At 44.6% G+C, this 12,041-nt stretch overlaps 1 pseudogene across 1 annotated transcript in view; it reads right to left on the bottom strand.

Annotated features, from left to right (window-relative positions):
- LOC114274137 (glutathione S-transferase L3-like) overlaps positions 1-12,041 on the bottom strand; it is a 138,167-nt pseudogene that overhangs the window by 113,364 nt on the left and 12,762 nt on the right. The window lies entirely within an intron of this gene.

The raw sequence follows: 12,041 nt of genomic DNA, 5'->3' as shown, positions 1-12,041 counted from the left end.
CTGAACTAAGGTCCAAGGTTTGAAAGCATGGGCTCAAGTCTTGAGGCTGAGAGCGATCCTAAGCTGCACAATCTCCAGAGCGATTCCACACAGTTCTTCGCAAGACTGCGCAAAACATTTTGTTTTTGAATTTTTTTTTAAGAAAACGACAAATCGCTCGCGCTGAAGATAGTGCGGAACCAATCTAGATCATGCTAGGGTCCTTCTCAGTACTCACGTTAACAAACATGATTTTAATCACTAAGGGCTTAGCACGCCACTCTTTCTCTCAAATGATCAAATTTTTGCAAATCCCAAGGAATTCCTTCCTCTTCGTTTTCATCACCATAGTGTTACAAAAAGATTTGAAAAACTTAGGTCAATGTAATAAATTCGAGGTGCAGAAGAGTAAGTGAGATGCTCCGCCATTTGATTCAAATGCTCTGGCACAACTAGCTCAAAGTACAATAAACACGGAAACATGATAGCCGCAACTGTTTCATTCAGATTTCCTGGTTGCAACTGGCTCCACAGCAGAGACAGACTCAAAAGAAAGCAAAAGGATAATTACAAAACAAAATAATGATATCCGAGGCAACAACTCTGGAATCACCTGATTTCTATGCAATAGGACTGACTTGACACAACAAGACAGACCCTTAAGCAAAAAGACAGACTCATGACAATGAGACAGACCCAAAACAAAACAAAGAACTGACTCGACACCCAAGCCAGAAATTACAAAACTGCATTCGCAAATGCTCCCAACAATGCGTGCCAAACGCCACATCTGAAATACACCGAGCGCCGCCCGCAGGTGGTCCAACCCCTGATCACATACTTGCAGTATCCTCAAAGTCCAACAACTCAGCGGTGACAGACTTTGCTGAGGTAGGTGGGAGGATGACCTCATTGTCGATCCAATCTTGCACTTCGTGGCGAAGGCGAAAACAACCGTCGGTGCTGTGACCGGTTTGCTGGTGGTACGCTCAGTACAAGGCAGCATCATGTGTGAGAGGGAGATTCTTCGGCTGAAGCCGAGGCTCGAGGGGTTTAAGATGCCCTTTTTTAGTAAAAATTTGAAATGTCGTAGACAAAGGCATGTAGAGGGCATGAAAGACTCTGCGCCCTCGAGGCAGGTACTTCGAAGTCTAACGATTCTTGCTAGACGAACTAGCGAAAGAGTCGGCAGGCACTGCCTTGGCTTTCTGATCGTTCCCAGGGGTAGGGTTGGGAGTGGAAGGAACTATTCTGGCATGAGAGGGCCTATCCCGATTTTCCGCCTGGCTTGAACTGCCCTCGGCTGGAGTGGGGAAAGCATCATCCACAGTTTTAGTCATAACTGCGAATACTTGTTGTTTATTGAACCCCCCGGCTTTCAAAGCCTCGACTGCCCACAATAGTTGTTCAACGGGATCAATATCTGTTCCCACTTTATTCTTACCTCTAGCCTCAGCCTGATTGAGGGTTTGGGTTGCTATATCAGAGCGGAACTCGGTTATTGTTGACATGTCATGGTCATAACTTGGGACAGCCTCAGGTTGGCTGAACTCGATCACAATTCGCCCCAGTAGAGGGGCTCCTGCAATACAAAATTCCCAGCGTATGACGTGGCTAGTGGTGAAGCCGACATCCCATAGGCCAGATCGACCACAGATCTCTGGAGGTCGCTGATCATTCCATTTAACTCAAACGTGGTGGGCTCACGAGCTTAAAACAACTGGGGTGTCCAGATCGGGTGTGCGACAGGCGACCTGGGCGGATACGGTACATCAACATTGGTCTCACTTTGCAGGGTGATTCCTTGGTCTAATGCGGCTGTCATAACCACGATTCCCTCTGAACTTTGCGTCATCATAAGTTGGCTGAACCGAACGGAGATGATGCAACCGGCGATTGACGGATCAGACGTCTGCCTTACCTCAGCGACGGAGAACACCAAATCTCTGAACCTAAATCTCTAAACTGAAAGGGAAAACAAACAGCATTTCAGCCCAAACGAAACAGACACATGCGTAGTTGAATAACTGTACTCTACTACTGATCACTGTTTCCCAAAATCGCTGCCCCAAAGCTGAGTCTGATACCCGCGTATATAACTGATTCTCAGAATACCGATACTGGTGCCCATAGGCTTACAAACTGATATGTGCGTTCCTGTAGAGATACACTCTAAAAGCACATAGCAAGCAAAGTAGAGCCAAAACACCCCTATATTGGGGTAGGGTTTCCCTGTCCTATTTTGTCAGGAGCTAGGGTTTCACTACGCACGCAGCGGTTTCAAACAACCTATAATCGGGTGAGCAACCTGCCCTAGCTTGGAATGGTCACTATGGATTCCGAATATGCACTAGGTCGAATGGTCAAAAAGGGTGCCTCAGTAAAAATCGGGGTTTGTGTTCCCATCGTGGCAGAACCCGTAACCGGTCAGCCTTATGGTACGCTTTAACAAAGCGAGCCTCCAGCAAACCGTTCAGGAATAGCAGATAGCAAACACGGTGACTTAGGCGCACCAATGCAAATGCAATGCAAAGAAACACATAAGTGTAATCAAAACAAGATATCATGAGTTCGAGTCAAGCTCTCTAAACTCCCCAGCAGAGTCGCCAGAAACTGTAGACGTGCCCGTGGGCCTCATGCTACAGTTCGAACTCGTTTTGTTGTCGGTTCTTAATCTGATCTCATAATGTGCAATGTCAGACTGATAAATCACCAAAGAGTCCAAATCCGACAAATCGTTTTGAAAAACAGATTTTTGAGAAGGAAGTGCCAAACATGGACTGCTTTGCGAGATACAGAGTCCCCACCTAAATATTTTTTATGGGGGAATTTAGGAAACCCTGACTCGTTTGCCTAAGGCCACGTGTCCGTCATCACCAAAGTTGCCTTGGCCCGGGAACTTGGGTACAATTGGGGAAGGTCAGCTATGAGCACCCCTGCTTGCCCGATCTGAAGATCGGCCTCTACTAACCATGATATCTAGTTTTGAAAACGTTATGTGTTCTTATTCTGATTAATTAGCTAATTTTACTATGTGATGTGCATAACACAAAAGTATAGACTAGATCGCCTAATTTGGAACAAAGCATTGCATATCCGTTTGTTCGGAAAATTGGTTTGAAATTTGCTACTCACAAGTAGGCTAAAATACAGATTTCAACGAGTTATTCCAACTCAAGCAATCCAACCTTCACCCACAGGCATCCAGGCAGTAATATCACATAAGCACATAGCCACATGGTAAGCATGCTGTCATGTTTAACATTCACACTCATGCGAGATACCACAAATACTTGCAGCGTACTCCGAGCCAAAACAAAGAACATGTTACCAATCAAACGTATGATCCAAGTCCATGTTAAATGGCTAATGCATCACAGGAAAAATGCAATCTAGAATAAGCTCGGCTAATCCTAGGATGGCATGTGAAATGCAACAAGTAACATGTATTCAAGTTAGATTTGAAATACTATGCACTTAGCATGATGCGCCGAGCCCGGTGCATGCAATACTGATGAATGAATGCACGTATGCATAGCATAAGGTATGCTAAATTGAATATGCCCTAGTACTAACCATCAAAAGCAGGTAAGTAAAAGGGAGAAAGAAATGGGGGTTGGAAGACATGCACATACACACCTACATTTATTACACATTCGCCCTCGCTCGGAGGGACCAAAAGAATAATACATATTAATTAACCTACAAGCTAATTAATTATTACAGACCACTTAACTAGTTAAGCAAATTAACTAAGCTAAGAACGCAATAAAACAACCTCGGGAAGAGGGTCCAACGCATGCGTGCTCGGGTTTGCTCGGAAATCCGCCACCATGCACAAGTTGCCCCTATTTACCCTGCTCTACTCTTCTAAAAATTGCACAAGTCCCAACGAACACTCTCTGAACACTGTGGAGCATCACCAACCAAAGGAAAACATCACCGACCATGGTAGAAGGGTCATCGACCAAATATTTAGCTCTTGGCCATCCATCATTAGTCGATTGGCACTTTATGCAGTCGACCGGCCATATTTATCTGCAGAATCCTGTTTTGACAGCAACAGAGGGCAAACATGGCATGGCAATACATTTCAAGAAAATGTTTGCACAAACACCCTCCTTATCATGTTCATGACTCAAAGGAGGAAGGTCCTTGACCCTCGGACCACCAATCGTGCATTTCAATGCGTGATGGCCAAAGAAGCCAAGTTATGCATTTTGATGTCAAATGAAATGCAAAACCAAATAAACACATAAGGCCCAACCTCTATCACTTGATCAAGAGACAAGGCATGCATGCTCAATGCAATGCAACCTAGACATGTGAGCTAAGTATGCAATCATGAGCATGAAAGCAAGTAATGTGTACTAAGCACACAACCTAAACAAACAAACATGCAAGGCATGTAACAACAGGTGCAAGCTAACAAGCATGCAATATGCAATGCGAACATGCAAACATGCAAGACACGTAACATGTTAAGCAACCAAGACAAAATGAAGAAAACATGCTAAATGCAATGTGATTCAAGCATGCAACACATGCGATAGGCCAAGTACGCAACAACGCACAAGGCGAGCACGCAACAACATGCAAAGGAGGGACTTACACCAAGATGGACAGCTCTCTACTAGGTCCAAAACAGTGGCCAAATGCTAAGGAAATGAAGACCAAAACACATACAAACATGCATGCACACATGGCCCAACTCTTAAGCATAAAGAAGTAACTTTTAAGCACACTTAAAAGAGGATAAACATGGACTAATGGCAAGCATAGTAAGCTCTGAAAATACATGAGGAATAATGCCAAATCAACCTATCGATGCAAGCAAGGCATGCAACTATATCCAAGACTCAAGGTAAGCCAAGGGGCTTAAACCATAGCTATATGAAGCAAGTCCCAAAGGGCCATGGGGACTCAAAACCCCCCCCAAGGCAGATCAAAACAAGGTCAAAGGCACACCTAGATGGCATCTAAATGGCCTAAGTCTAAAGGCATGCAAAAGGGTTCAAACATGGAGCATAAGATACCAACCTCTTGAAGCATTAAAGGAGCATCAAATGCAAGCATACAAGCATACCACAAGGACTGAAATGATGTTATAAGTGGTGCCAAACCACTGAAACAAGCCAAGTAATGCATGCTCAACGCTCACACACCCAAGGCTAACAAGCCAAAATGCATGGTGGCTATGCAAAGCATGTCATGGACGGCCAAAACAACTCCAAACAGACCTTAAGCATACTAAGATATGCATAAAAGCTTCACAAAGCTAGGCCAAAAACATTCTAGAAACAAGGCTCAAAGCACAAAGCATGTTAAGGCAATTCATCGCATTACAAGACAAGTATGCAAAGCAAGCATGATGTGTCTAAACCAAGTTAAAACAGTGCTATATCATGGCAAAATAAGCACAAATACTACTTAAGACATGGCCAACATGAACTTAAGCAAGATGTTCACACATGAGGCTAAAATGGCCAATATTGAAGGCAACAAGGAGAGGGGGTAGCCCTCTCCTTCTTAGGACCTTAAAACACCATCCCCACCACTAAAATCCCACTGGATTTTAGTGGTGAGGATCCCCAAACAAGGTGGTCCCGGAGCTCACCAAAATTGGACAAAATGGGGGCGAAACAAGGCCTAAGAGGGGTCAAACAACCCCAAACACCAAAATAACCTTAAACAACTATTTTAAGCACTGAAAATTAGAACTTTTATATGTTATAAATTAAGCTTAAAAACAGATGTAAGGATGGCTAAAAGCCTATGCAAAAATGGGGAACAAAGGGGTAAAATTCTTACCCTTGAAAACCTTCTTCACAAAGACCACTTCAGTCCCTTCTCCAAGCTTAGATCAACTCAAGAACTCTGAAAATCACTCTTTAGTACCTCAGTACCTAAAGGAAAGTGTAACTCTAGGTGTTTGTGTGCAAAACTATGAGCAAAACACCTTAATACACACACAAAGAGCAAAAGAGAGGGAGATATAGAGATAGATAGATACACAAGACCTAACCCTAATTTCAGACCTCTGGAACTCTTTTTTGTAACCTTTGAGGAGGGAGGAGAAGGCCTCCCTTTATAGAGGATCACTCTTGCAAAGCTTACAAAATAAGCTAAGCAAGAGTGAAATCCCTCTATACACGTGTATGGAGGGGCTGCAAAGTGGGTGCCAGTTAGCACAGCTGGCACAAAATATCTGCCAAAAAGCAGATGCACAGTGGTCAGCCAGCCAAAAATGCCAAATTGATCAAATAAATGGTCGACTGACCAAACAGAGTGCCGACCGACCAAACATTTGGCCGATGGCAACAAAACAATGGTCGGTGGCCTCAAGCCATGGCCGGTGAGATGTGGGGATGGCCAACTGGCCATTCCCTACTCCTCAAAAGCAAAACACAAGTGTTTGGTGCAAAACCAAACACAAAGCAGGCAAGTCGAAAGGTCTTGAGGTAAGGCGCGTGGCCGAGACCTCGGAGCACTCAAGACGAACACGAACTTGGATGATCACCGAGTGTTCAAATGGTGACGTCCAAGTCTTGAGGACAGTCAAAAATGGGGTGTCTACAATGGCATGGATTATGCAACCAAAAACAGAGTTTTAATGCATCAAAATACACCCTAAAACCCACTGATATGGCAGCCCAAGGATTCAAACAAAAAGACATACACCAAGGACTCAAACATGGAGCATAGGACCACAACTCTTCATGGCATTGAAAGGGTAATCAAATGCAAGCATGTAAGCATAAAACATGGACTGAAATGGCATGATAAGTGATTCCAAATCACTAAAATAGCCTAAGTAACGCATGCTAAAGACTCACACACCCGAAGGCAACAAGCTAAAATGCAAAGAGGCTGTACAAAGTATGGAAAGCATGACCAAATCAACACCCAACAGAGCTTGAACATGATAAAACATGACCAAAAACTTCACAAAGCTAAGCCAAAACATGCAAACATGGTGATCCAAATGCAAGATGCATCTCTAGGCAAAATAGAGGAATGCAAGGCAAGTGTATGGTGCATGCAAGGGGTCAACGAACCAATATGGAACAGAGGTAAAACAAGCTAGATAAACACCAAATAACCTCTGAAATAAAGCCAAACAAAGCTAGGCATGCGTGCTACCTTTATAGCCAAAAACACAAGCATATGAGACAAAAGGGGAGAGGGGTATCTCTTCCCTATGCAAGACCTCAAAACCCCTTCACCACCACTGAAATTCCTCTGGATTTCAGTGGTGAGAAGGACAATACATGAAAGTTCTCAAAGCTCAAATAAAGAAGGCACAAAAGGGCCAAACAAGGCCTAAGAGGGGGAGGTCGACCCCAAACACAAAAATGACCTTAATAAAACATCTTAAACATAAAAAATCAGAAATTTTATCAGTTATACACAAAGCTCAAAAGTAGGTTAAAAGCTAGTGCAAGAATGGGGAATATAAAGCAATAGTGCTTACCTTTGAAGAACACTTCAAGAACCAAAACTCCAGCCCCCTTTTTTGATCAAAACCAACTCAAAAGCTCCAAAAACAACCTCTCAACACGTCAATAACCAAGGTAAGGTGTAACACTAGGTGTCTTAGTCCAAAACTAAGAACAAAACTCACTTTTGGACACTCTAACACACACAAATGTAGAGAGAGAGGGAGATATAGAGAGAGAGTGGTATATATATCATATATATCTCTGATTTGCTGAACCTCTTCAATGGAAGGAGAGGCCTCCTTTTATAGAGCAAGACAAAGGCCTAAGCTTCTTAGAGAAGCTAAGGCAAAGGGGTCAAGGCTTCTTAAAGAAGCTAAGGCAAAGGGGTCAAGGCTTCTTAAGGAAGCCAAGACAAAGGTCCAAGCTTCTTGAGGAAGCTAAGACAAAGGGTCAAGCTTCCTCAAGAAGCTAGAGCAAAGGGTGCAAATCCTCTATACACGTGTATGGAGGATTGGTATGTGCACTCCAGCTGGCACAGCTGGCATGCACAATGCCTGCAAAAGGCAAAAAGGAGGTACCGGCCAGAAAAAGAGACAGTTGGCCAAATGAATGGCCGATCGACCAGATATCTATGCCGACCGACCAAACAATTGGTCGGTAGGAAGAAAGCAAGGCTGGTGGCTTCGTGCCATGGCCGGTGGGTTAAAGGGATGGCTAACAAGCCACTTCCTATTCTTAGGTGCAAAGGCTACAAGTCGATGGTCCACAACCAAGCACAAAACAGTCAAGTCGACAGATCCTAAGGCAAGGCACGCAACCGAGTCTGTCGGGATCTCAAAATGGACACGAACATAGATGATCACCGAGTGTTCAAACGATGACGTTCGAGTCTTGAGGACGGTCAAATATGGGGTGTCTACAGGTACACTCAGGTATTAACCTCTCATTTTGCGCTCTAACTTTTGGCAAGGCGGGCGCCTTCTGGGTTTTCAACCTTGCGAGCTATGTTTTTCTTTTCTTTTCATTTCTTTTCTTTCTTTCTTCTTTCTTTTCATCTTCTTTTGTTCTTTTCTTTGCATTTTTTTCATTTTCTTTTCTTTTTCTCATTCTTTGCATTTTTTCTTTTTTGTTCTTTTTCTTTTTTTTCTCGCTCTAACTTTTGCTTGGGTCGTCCTTCCGCGTTTTCGGCCTAGCGAGCCTCTCAAGGGTGAAAAGTGTAACAAGTCCATGTTGAATGGTCGTAGGATCTCGAATCCATCTAAATCCAAGAGAATGGATGTTGCTTGCTGATGATGTAGGAGTCCATCCAATCGGGTCTAAAGTTGCACCTAGTGTTGCGGATAGGAACTTGATTGTCCTTCAACAAAACTTTCTTCTTCCGCTACTAGAATTTGGCTTTCTTGTCTATCTTCATTGGTTTGTAGAATGATCCATTCTTGAATCTTTTAGCACATCTGACATTTTTTTTTTGCCCCTAGTTCAAGGGCTACTTCCGATCGAGCTTGCAAGCTTCCTTTGACGACGTCTAACCTTCTTAATCTGACTTTCATGCCTCTAGTTCGAGGGCTGCTTCAAATCTGGCCTGACGGGCCTCCTTTGTGGTTGACCATTGAACCTTCTGAATCCAAGTTCAAGGTTTGAAAGCAAAAGGGGTCGAGTCTGGAGGCTGAGAGTGATCCTATGCTGCACAATCTCAAGAGCATTCCACACAGGTCTTCGCAGGACGGCGCAAAACATTTCTTTTGAAATCTTCTAAGAAAGCGACTAGTTGCTCGCGCTGAAGATAATGTAGGACAAATCTGGATCAAGCCAGGACCCTTCTCAGTACTCACATTAACAAGCATGATCTCGTTTATTAAGGGCTTAGCATGCCTCTCTTTCTCTCAGTTGATCAAATTTTGGCAAATCCCAAGCAATTCCTTCGTCTTTGTTTTCATCATAGTGTTTGAAAAGTTTTGAAAAACTTAGGTCAATGTAATGATTTCAAGGCACAGAAAAGACACAGTTTTTAGTCGAATACTGCCATCTTATTCAAAGCTTCTGGCACAACTGGCGCAAGGTAGAAACAGACACGAAAGGGTGAAAATCACTGTTGTTTCATTCAGTTCTTCTGGCATAACTGGCTCCAAGGCATAAATAGACCCAAAAGAAAGAGCGTAAAAGACAAATACAAAACAAGATAGTGATGTTCGAGGTAACACCCCCGAAATCACCCGACTCCAACACAACAAGACTGACTCGATAAAACAAGACAGACTCAACTAACTCAGTACAAAAAGACTGACTCTATACATCACAACAAGGCTGACTCAATACCCAAGTCAAAAAGCACAATAACCAGCATTTGTACATTGCTCAAAACAGTGCATGCCATCCATCACATCTAGAGTAAACTGAGCACCATCTACAGGTGGTTCATCCCCCGATCACATCACATCGTCTCCTAAGTTCACCGATCCAATGCCAATAGACTTTGTAGAGCTTGGTGTGGTGATGACTCCGTCGTCAATCAGGTCTTGTATTTCGTGATGAAGACGAAAACACGTGTCAGCGCCATGGCCGGTTTGTTGATGGAAAGCATAGTACTTGGCCAGATCATGGGAGAGAGGAAGATTATTCAATAATGGCTGCTACTCTAGGGGCTTCAGATGCCCTTTTCCGATTAGGACCTTCAGGGCCGCTGACAGAGACATGTACAGTGGGGTGAACACCCTTTGGCCCTGAGGTGGGCATTTGGCAGGTTGTGAGCTGGTTGTGTTGGATGGACCGGCAAAAGGGTCGGCAGGTGTTGACTGGGTTTGCCAATCTCTTTCGAGTGTAGGATTGGAACTGAAAGGGCTGTTTCTGGTATGACAGCCTTTTTCCCGGCTCGCCCCTTGATTCAAAGAGCCCCTAACTTGAGCAACAAAAGTGTCCTCCACAGTTTTTGCAACAACTGCAAGCACTTGCTGTTTGCAGTTCTTCGGCTTTCAAAGCCTCAATAGCCCACAGAAGATGTTCATGGAGACCAATGCCCGCCCCTACCTTGTTCTTACTACTTGCCTCCACCTTGCCAAGGGATTGGCCTTCTTCCAATGCATCCCGTCCCAAGATTGGAGAGCCTTTTGGCGTGAAATTTTTGGCATGTGATGTGGTCAATGACAGAGCCAATATTCCAAAGGCCAAATCTGCCACAGTTCTCTGAAGATCTTCGATCATTCTCATCAGCTCAGAAGTAGTGGATTCATGGGTTTGAGATGATTGGGGTTCAGGTGCACCCATCATGCATAAGTCCTTGCTGACCGGAATGAACACCTCAAGCTTGGGTAAATGGGCTGGGGTGATGTATATACTAAGGTCAAACGGGTTGGCCATTGTTTGGATGAAGTTTACCTGCCTATGTGGAGGGTTTTGGTTGATAGTTGGTTTTTCTGGAGGTGCTATTACCTGGTTGTCAATGAGATTTTGAATCTCATGACATAGTTTGAAGCAACAGTCAGTATCATGACCCTGCTGCTGATGGAAGGCACAGTATATAGCCGGGTCATGCTTTGGAGGGATAGGATCGGGTAGAGACCGTTGTTCTAACGGTTTCAGATATCCTTTCCTGAGTAGGACCCCTAGGGCTTTAGGCAAAGGCATATAAAGTGGGGTGAAAACCCTCTTGCCTCGGGGTGGATATTTGGCTGTTTGTGAGATGGTTCTGGATGCACAGGTGAATGGGGTGGCTGTTTTTGGTGTGGCAGTGGTGACCATGCCCACGTCTGAAGTTCTAGCAGCTACATCACCACTGGTGGTCGCATTTGAACTGCGGGCAAACGCCCTCCTGGGCTGCTCCTTCTCTTGGTCAATAAGGCCCTGCTTCATAGGGTCCACAATTTGTACCCCAATCTCGTATAAGTCCGCAAAGGTGGGGAGGGGTAAGACTATCACTTTTTGCATCAGCCTGGGTTGGAGGTTGCGCACAACCATCCTTATCTGATCTTTCTCGATCGGCCTGGTGGTCATCATAGCAGCTTTGGCCCTCCAACGGGTTACAAAGTCAGAGAAGCCCTCTTTTGGCTCTTGCCTGGTTGTCTGGAGATCACGAGTTGTGGCCTCGATTTGCGTGTTATATGAATACTGGGCAATAAAGGCCTCAGTCATCTCCTCTGAAGTTCTCTTGACAGAATCTTCCGACTTCGCATACCAGATAGCTGCAACACCCGACAGGGTTCGGCCAAAGAGGGAAAGCTTTTGTAGTCTGGAGAGGCCCATTGGCCAAAGGATATCCGAGAACAACCGCAGATGTACCATAAGATCTCCTGAACCGTCAAAACAGTCTATATGCGGCTTCTTGAACCGGTCCGGCAACGTTACCGCTGAGTTGGTGTATCCATCCTCTATATCCAGAATGGAGTTAACGCCTTGAACCCTCTTGAATAGCTTTTCAAGCTTGCTAACCTTTAGGGCTATTGGATCAACCTCGAACTCAAACGGAGTGTCCACTGAATTAGCTGGTGCTTTGGACAGCTGAGGTAGAATTAGGGGTGGAACTGGCCCCGTTGGGACGTCCGTATTTTCCTGGACATGAGCCACCTCCCCAGATGTTGGAACCATAGGTGGGGGTGGGGGTAGATGCGAAGCAGACGCTCTGGCTTG

Source organism: Camellia sinensis, chromosome 10, assembly GCF_055761805.1.
Source record: "Camellia sinensis isolate YWXY chromosome 10, ASM5576180v1, whole genome shotgun sequence".
Classification (NCBI taxonomy): domain Eukaryota; kingdom Viridiplantae; phylum Streptophyta; class Magnoliopsida; order Ericales; family Theaceae; genus Camellia; species Camellia sinensis.
Note: the sequence above shows the minus strand (reverse complement) of the source record. Positions and strands in the feature narration are given on the sequence as shown.